Genomic DNA, 9,100 nt, shown 5'->3' on the forward strand with positions numbered 1-9,100 from the left:
CTAATAAAACCCAATGTCATTGCAGGCATGTGTGTCAATTTTTACCTCTCTATCTACATTATTCCGTGGTTTATCAAGTTTTCAAATTTATACTGACTTTTTGATCACCCGGTATGTATAAGAATGACTGGTAACCATATAGGGCACCTGTGGGTCCCGAAGGTGGAGGAAAGGTTTTCTCACAGCTTATGGGTTAGACTGGGACAGCTGCAGGTAGAAGGGAGGTGGGAGGACAGAGCTGGCCTTTGGACACCTCTCCAGCAGGACGGCCTGGAGTGGGTGACGGGCGTGGAGTGGACGTCAAGCACCCTCCAGACTCCAGCCTGGCGGCAGGTAGGCAGTCGCTCTCGGTCCCTCACACCGCAGCCACACCTGCTGAGCCTCATTCCAAACGCAGCGCACAAAGGATCTGAGAATTATGTCTGTCTAGTGACTCGGTCTGTTTCTGCACTGAGATGCAATGTAGACCGAATTTCTACCACTTTACTATGAAATGTATCCTTAAGGGCTGTCCGTGACTTGGGGATATTTTTGCTAGTGACAAGCCGTCTTAAGTTACACTAACGCGTTTTCCTGTTCCGCGTTTTAGTTCCACGCGTGTAGAACCTAAAGTTCCATTTTTAATCGCTACAGTGACTTACATCTGTTTCATTTTATGGCCTAACAGTAAATGAACGACATAGGTGTTAGGTTCATAGGAAAAGCTCTGAGATGACATTAATGAACAATGCGTTATTAATGAAGTGGTGAAAAACTTTCACGTTTGCTCCTCCATGGCAAATGAAAATGTTTATTGCTTAATTTTTTGTTCAGGGGTGTATTAATCATATTTTCGTTTTCGCAGATACATGAAATAAAATAAAATCACTCAGTGTAGTGTCAGTTAGTTACATTTTTTACATTCTTGTATACAGGGCACAAGGTTTATCGTAGTTATTGGCATATCGTGTGACTCAAACTACTTGTCATAATTTGCTACTTCCATTCATAAGTAAGTAATTTATACATCAGATTATCACACAATTTTAGTTCATGAGAACAGTTGAGGTGGAATGCAGTAATGTACTGGGGAAAAGTGACGGTGGGTATGATAAGGGGGATGTTGTGCCTGCCTCGGGTTCAGCGTCACTGATCATCCTCCCCACAGTCTTGTTTGGTCCCCATCCGATTTTCATCTGTTTCCGAAATTTAAAGAATGCTTTCAAGGGCTTCACTCTGATAGTGATGAAGCGGTACAAGCAGAGGGGAGGTTGAGGCTCTGTCAACAGAGTCAAACATTCTATAATGACGGTATCAACAAAATGACCTCTCGTTGGGAGAAATGTGTTCGGTGCCAGGGTGACTGTTGAGAAACAAATACGTAGGCTTGAAGAATAAAGACGTACAACGTTAATAAGGTTTGTTTCATTTTAAAAAATCTTAAGAATTTTCAAGTAAAAAATTCGGAGAGATTAGTTTTCAGCACGCGCTTGTATTTTTCACGTAGTGCAGACACCATCGTACAGAAAAGTATAGCAACACAGGTGAAGACGGGTGATGAGAAATTGTCCAAACGCGACATTAACGAGGAAAATATGAAATACAAAACGTACTCGGTGAGAAAGAAGCAGGTAGCTTAAGAATTAACACATTCAATTTGAATGATTCAAATGGCTCTAAGCACTATGGGACTTACCATCTGAGGTTATGAGTCCCCTAGACTTAGAACTACTTAAACGTAACCAACCTAAGGACATCACACACACTCATGCCCGAGGCAGGATTCGAACCTGCGACCGTAGCAGCAGCGCGGTTGCATACTGAAGCGCCTTGAACCGCTCGTCCACAGCGGCCGGCTCAGTTTGAATGAAAACGAAAGCAACAGTTACGTGGTTACGAGATGGTGTCACAGACGCAACATTCTGTGAAATCCATCCAAACATTTCGTGCACTGTGACTGACCTGCGAGGAATTGCGTGGAACAAAAATTATTCCCCGAGAATGTTCCAGTCGACAGTTTTATGTCTTCCTGCCGCAGACGGGCTACAAAGTTACCAAAACTAAATCACTATCGGTAGCCACTCAGACCAAAAATTTTCCCGTAAATGAAAAGGAAAAAAGTTCCGAATGAGAAATAGTTGTGGGATATTTTGCGACCTACCGAACGGCGCTCAGAAATACTCGCGACTGCTGCCATAATTTTCTCGCGCGATCAGATAGCGGCGCAGCTTCGCAGGACGCGTGAAATACGACGCCCCGTCCCCGAGGACCGGTGGACCGCGCGCGCCACGGGCGGTGATTTATTCTGTGGTCATCGTGGGCGCTAATAGGATTAGAGGCAGCCGCTACCTGGCAGGGAGCCCTGCTGATAAACTGGAGCAATCTCCGTAGCGTAACGAGCCCCCTGAGTCTTCCTCTTCCAGTCCAGTTCAGCAGGTCTGCATTCGCGAGAAGCGGATGAGGTTCTGCGTGGTGTAACAGTGAAGTATAACGTCTTGGCCGGGTAGAGTCTGAAAGCCTTTAATTAAAAGTCGTCTTCCAGTATTCATTTTTACGACAGTCGTTAATCGCCGAATTTGGCAAACACGTTATGTATCCCAGTTCTCTCCTGCTACGCACACAACAAAGTGGAGGTACAGGGATTGGACAAAAAAATGGGAACGTGATGAGAAATGGATTCTTGAACATAAATGCGGATTCTAGCCAAACCTGCAGAGGGCGTTGTTGTATTTGGCCACGAACGGCACCTGTGAAATGTCCTCAGCAGATTACAGTTGTAAGCGTATTGTCATATCGCTGGCTTAGTTGTGGAGTATCTTTGTGGGCAGCCGCGTCAAAGGAGTGGAGCGCAGGACGCGTAACGGTTATGTTGTGTAGTGGGTAGCTCTGCATGTGAGAGCCTTTTTTAGTATTCAGGTTGAAGTGTTACTACAAGTGCTGTTACAGTAAAGTGATGAAATATGGGAGTGATTCAGAGGAAAGTGCGTCCAGAAGTAATTAAAAATGAGCAGTGCTGTCGATAACGTATTTGTTTCCTCTCGTTACGTGTCGCACAGCATCGATCATCCGCGCCGTGTTCGGTCTCCCCGAATGAACTAATGTGAATCAGAAGACATTAGTTACCATAAAAGAGTGCAGTCAAGTGCCAGAGTCTTGTAGCGAGCGTGAGGACGTGCGTTCGGTCATCACGTTTGCGCATTATCAACCATCAGCCGCGCCGCGCCGCGACGGTTACGCGCACGCTCGTACAAGTGAGAACTAAGAAACTGAAAAATTAACTTTACGAACAGTGTTGTATGATTGCTAGTGTCAAGGAGGACTGGTACCAGATACCTGTATGTGTGGCGAGAACTTTCGTTCGATCATTCGGCTTTCGCATCATCAACAATCACCCGCGTCGTGTCGGTTACGCGTACGCTCGTCTGAATTATATTTTGGACTGTTAATCATCAAGATTGTTAATTGGGATAAAAATTTACGATTTAGAGTGTAAACAGTGCAACCTGTAGTTTCCATATCGTCTCAGAATATAGATGTTAGTGGCTGTGCTTGGGTGGGCTTGTCTAATTCGATTCGTTCTTTTTCTAAAAGTTTTCCAATAGATGAACGGAGCTTACCGGGAAGATGTGTGTTATTCAACCTCTTTCTGTAAGAGGTTTTGTCAAAGAGAGCGCAAGATTTTTGAGAAATGATATTCTCGCGTCATTTGAAAAGCTGTCCGTTTTGCTATTGCTTTTGTAAATGATAAAACTATTTATAGCAGCGATGTCTAAAATAGCATAAAAGTACCACATGGGCCATCTTCTCGATTTTCTTTTTGTGGTCCTGCTGTGGCAAAGCATATCTAATACATCGACCCCTCCTTTAGTTAGATTGTAGAACTCCACAATTTCAGGCTTATTTGATTTTTCTTTCATCTCTCCAGAGAAGGGCATAGACGATATCAGTAAAACTTCTTTATTTTTCTTTGGGGTAAATGACACCAAAGTATTGTCGTCCTGATACATAAATGTTGAAGAGCCTACTGGAGCGGAAAGCAGCATTGATGGTGGTATTTGCGGTTTGTTCCTCCTCAGTGTACCTACAAATGTGAGTTTCTTTTGGAGGAGGAGAACCAATTGTCCGCTGTAATGTTTCTATTGGAACCCCTGATAGATTCTGTCAGGCGCAAAATATTCTGGGCAGGTAAAGGCTAATCTCCATGTCTCCTCTTTATTCTGTTGTCCTTGCCAGTGTATGGAATGCCACGCAAAAAATAGAATGTCCTTGGTCGCAAAGTCTCTACGATCGTCTCCATGGGAGAATAGCAGCCTGCATTGCTGCGAAAGGTGGATATACACTGTACTAGTGCCGACATTGTGCATGCTCTGTTGCCTGTGTCTATGTGCCCGTGGTTCTGTCAGTGTGATCATGTGATGTATCTGACCCCAGGAATGTGTCAATAAAGTTTCCCCTTCCTGGGACAATGAATTCACGGTGTTCTTATTTCAATTTCCAGGAGTGTACATCAATATGGGGTTGAATCCTCCCCACAAAAGAAACTAATAAGTGTGGTCGGATCCAACCTGAGCGCGGTTAATGTAGGTTTCGGATAGAGAGGGTAGATGCAGGTCACTCACCAGACTGACCACAGCGCTCTCAGAAAAGGGAGTGGGGAGTTATAGACAAAACAGACTCGCTGGGGTCGGATCGAACCCCAACCTTACCGTTAGAGGGTTAAAATTTAAGTCCAGTGAATTGTTGTCTTTAATTGAAATCTGTCTAGGCATGTATTGCGTCTCTCTCTCTCTCTTTGTTTTTAAATAACACCTAAACGTTGTGTTATCTCATAGTGATTTCGTAAAACTTTTTCATTTACTTGTTCTATGCATGCTACCAGCGTATGCTGTTTGGAATATTTTGACAAATAAAAAATATATTTTTCGTGTAGCCTCTGCTTGGGTTCAGTCCTTCCATTCCAGCAGCCCATATCCTCCTATCAATCATATCATATAAGTGACAGCTTGGAACTGTGTGTAATGCCTTCCGGAATTCAAGGAACGTGATATCTATCTTGGCACCGTTGTCTAACCTTTTAGTAAGCAAGCGCAGAAATTGCAGCCGAGCTTATACGCCGTAAATAATTACTTGTCTCTCCAACAGCTTCCTCTGATCAGAAAAACTGTGGCGTCATTCAAGACATATTTCGTAGTAGCCGACAAATCCCACGGAAGAGGGCGGCTTGCGTCCAATTTCGGCCGCTCGAGTCCGTCGCGTGTGTGTCGGCTTACACGTGTCGTGACGAAGACGGGGCCACGCCCATCCGCCCTGAGCAAACAGGCGTCGATAGCGGAGGGCACCACACACGGAGCACCGTTCTCCCACATGTCGCAGTGCTAACAGCTCCACCTATCCACCTCCACTTTTTAAGGTCCCCAGGATGAACGATAGTGATTACTGGAAGTTTAGCGACCCCTTGCCTGATGTAAACGTTACACCCGTTCAAATTAAGTTAATTTGCAAAGTGCGCTGCATGAATGTCGAATGTACACTCCTGGAAATTGAAATAAGAACACCGTGAATTCATTGTCCCAGGAAGGGGAAACTTTATTGACACATTCCTGGGGTCAGATACATCACATGATCACACTGACAGAACCACAGGCACATAGACACAGGCAACAGAGCATGCACAATGTCGGCACTAGTACAGTGTATATCCACCTTTCGCAGCAATGCAGGCTGCTATTCTCCCATGGAGACGTTCGTAGAGATGCTGGATGTAGTCCTGTGGAACGGCTTGCCATGCCATTTCCACCTGGCGCCTCAGTTGGACCAGCGTTCGTGCTGGACGTGCAGACCGCGTGAGACGACGCTGCATCCAGTCCCAAACATGCTCAATGGGGGACAGATCCGGAGATCTTGCTGGCCAGGGTAGTTGACTTACACCTTCTAGAGCACGTTGGGTGGCACGGGATACATGCGGACGTGCATTGTCCTGTTGGAACAGCAAGTTCCCTTGCCGGTCTAGGAATGGTAGAACGATGGGTTCGATGACGGTTTGGATGTACCGTGCACTATTCAGTCTCCCCTCGACGATCACCAGTGGTGTACGGCCAGTGTAGGAGATCGCTCCCCACACCATGATGCCGGGTGTTGGCCCTGTGTGCCTCGGTCGTATGCAGTCCTGATTGTGGCGCTCACCTGCACGGCGCCAAACACGCATACGACCATCATTGGCACCAAGGCAGAAGCGACTCTCATCGCTGAAGACGACACGTCTCCATTCGTCCCTCCATTCACGCCTGTCGCGACACCACTGGAGGCGGGCTGCACGATGTTGGGGCGTGAGCGGAAGACGGCCTAACGGTGTGCGGGACCGTAGCCCAGCTTCATGGAGACGGTTGCGAATGGTCCTCGCCGATACCCCAGGAGCAACAGTGTCCCTAATTTGCTGGGAAGTGGCGGTGCGGTCCCCTACGGCACTGTGTAGGATCCTACGGTCTTGGCGTGCATCCGTGCGTCGCTGCGGTCCGGTCCCAGGTCGACGGGCACGTGCACCTTCCGCCGACCACTGGCGACAACATCGATGTACTGTGGAGACCTCACGCCCCACGTGTTGAGCAATTCGGCGGTACGTCCACCCGGCCTCCCGCATGCCCACTATACGCCCTCGCTCAAAGTCCGTCAACTGCACATACGGCTCACGTCCACGCTGTCGCGGCATGCTACCAGTGTTAAAGACTGCGATGGAGCTCCGTATGCCACGGCAAACTGGCTGACACTGACGGCGGCGGTGCACAAATGCTGCGCAGCTAGCGCCATTCGACGGCCAACACCGCGGTTCCTAGTGTGTCCGCTGTGCTGTGCGTGTGATCATTGCTTGTACAGTCCTCTCGCAGTGTCCGGAGCAAGTATGGTGGGTCTGACACACCGGTGTCAATGTGTTCTTTTTTCCATTTCCAGGAGTGTATTTCATTTGAAGCGTTCTACTGAAAGACCATGTCGTCCATTTATCATTCTCACAATAGCCACCAACTCCCAGGTGAAACCAGTAACAAATGTTTACAGATTCGGATATATTTATCTTGATAAAACGTCAAAAAAATGTTATTCATTACTTCTTCAGTCCAGTCCTACGAAAGAAAATGAATTGAAACCCATAATTTGGAAATTTGTGGTAAGGTCTTATGGTACCAAACTGATGAGGTCATCAGTCCCTAAGCTTACACACTACTTGTTGTTGTTGTTGTTGTTGTTGTGGTCTTCAGTCCTGAGACTGGTTTGATGCAGCTCTCCATGCTACTCTATCCTGTGCAAGCTTCTTCATCTCCCAGTACCTACTGCAACCTACATCCTTAGTGTATTCATCTCTTGGTCTCCCCCTACGATTTTTACCCTCCACGCTGCCCTCCAATACTAAATTGGTGATCCCTTGATGCCTCAGAACATGTCCTACCAACCGATCCCTTCTTCTGGTCAAGTTGTGCCACAAACTCCTCTTCTCTCCAATCCTATTCAGTACCTCCTCATTAGTTATGTGATCTACCCATCTAATCTTCAGCATTCTTCTGTAGCACCACATTTCGAAAGCTTCTATTCTCTTCTTGTCCAAACTATTTACCGTCCATGTTTCCCTTCCATACATGGCTACACTCCATACAAATACTTTCAGAAATGACTTCCTGACACTTAAATCTATACTCGATATTAACAAATTTCTCTTCTTCAGAAACGCTTTCCTTGCCATTGCCTGTCTACATTTTATATCCTCTCTACTTCGACCATCATCAGTTATTTTACTCCCCAAATAGCAAAACTCCTTTACTACTTTAAGTGTCTCGTTTCCTAATCTAATACACACTACTTAACCTAAATTAAACCAACTTACGCTAAGGCCGGCACACACATCCGTGCCCGAGAGAGGACTCGAACCTCCGCCGGGAGAAGCCGCGCTGACCGTTACAAGACGTCTAAGACCGCGCGGCTACCCCTCGCGGGCAAAATCCATTATAATAATAATAATAAGCAAGTTTACAGCACTGTTCATCAGAAGGATAACAGACTAATTCTCTCTCTCCTCACTTTCTCTCTCTCTCTCTCTCTCTCTCTCTCTCTCTCTCTGTCCCCTAGAGAGCTACACAGTACTAGAACATTCTGGACCTAAAAACACAATGCTAAAAAGTGAGAGGGAAGAATTAATCGTACTGCACCGGCCAAAAATGCATTAAGATGTGTTTTCAATTTCTCGTTAAAACAGAAAATAATCTTACCCATTAATCCTTACAAGCCATTAAACCCACAAACACTTATAAAGAATTATCAAGAGGAACAATGAACTAAAAAGTAAATAGTACATGGTTGCTAGCCGTATCCGTCGAGTATGATGCTCCAGACGTGTTCAGGATGTAAACACAACATTAGGGATACGGCCTCGTGTTGATTCACTCCCCGTTCGCGTCATCTGTAACAGTCTGTGACGAAAGCTCACTGCACGTAGATACTGACCGCCTGTGGAACCACCGAAACGTTATAATAGCGAAACTTCCTGGCATGAATGACATTTCATCTTCAGAAGATGTGATTAAATAAAAAAATTAGTAAGCCTTTATTTTCACTTGATACGATCAGAAAACGCTTCAAACCGATATCGGCCTACACTGGCCGTAATATGAACTGTAAAATGAAAACAGGTCGATTTTAGTTGGTGTTCAAAGTCATGTGTTTAAACTTCTGAATTAATTTCAAAACACTAGTAGGAGGTACCAAACGCAACTCAACTACTGCTAGCTAGCAGTGTGGTTCAATAACTGAAGTGGTTTTCTAGTAGACATCGCGGAGAGTGAACAAAATAATTCATTTAAAAGATTGTCCGCATCTCGTGGTCTTGCGGTAGCGTTCTCGCTTCCCTCGCACGGGGTCCCGGGTTCGATTCCCGGCGAGGCCAGGGGTTTTCTCTGCCTCGTGATGACTGGGTGTTGTGTGTCTCTCGTCATCATTTCATCCCCATCGACACGCAAGTCGCCGAAGTGGCGTCAACTCGAAAGACCTGCACCAGGCGAACGGTCTACCCGACGGGAGGCCCTAGCCACACGGCATTTCCATTTTCCATTTAAAAGATTAAGCACTGGAAGTTAAGAAC

Source organism: Schistocerca nitens, chromosome 6 (genome assembly GCF_023898315.1).
Source record: "Schistocerca nitens isolate TAMUIC-IGC-003100 chromosome 6, iqSchNite1.1, whole genome shotgun sequence".
In the NCBI taxonomy this organism is placed as follows: Eukaryota; Metazoa; Arthropoda; class Insecta; order Orthoptera; family Acrididae; genus Schistocerca; species Schistocerca nitens.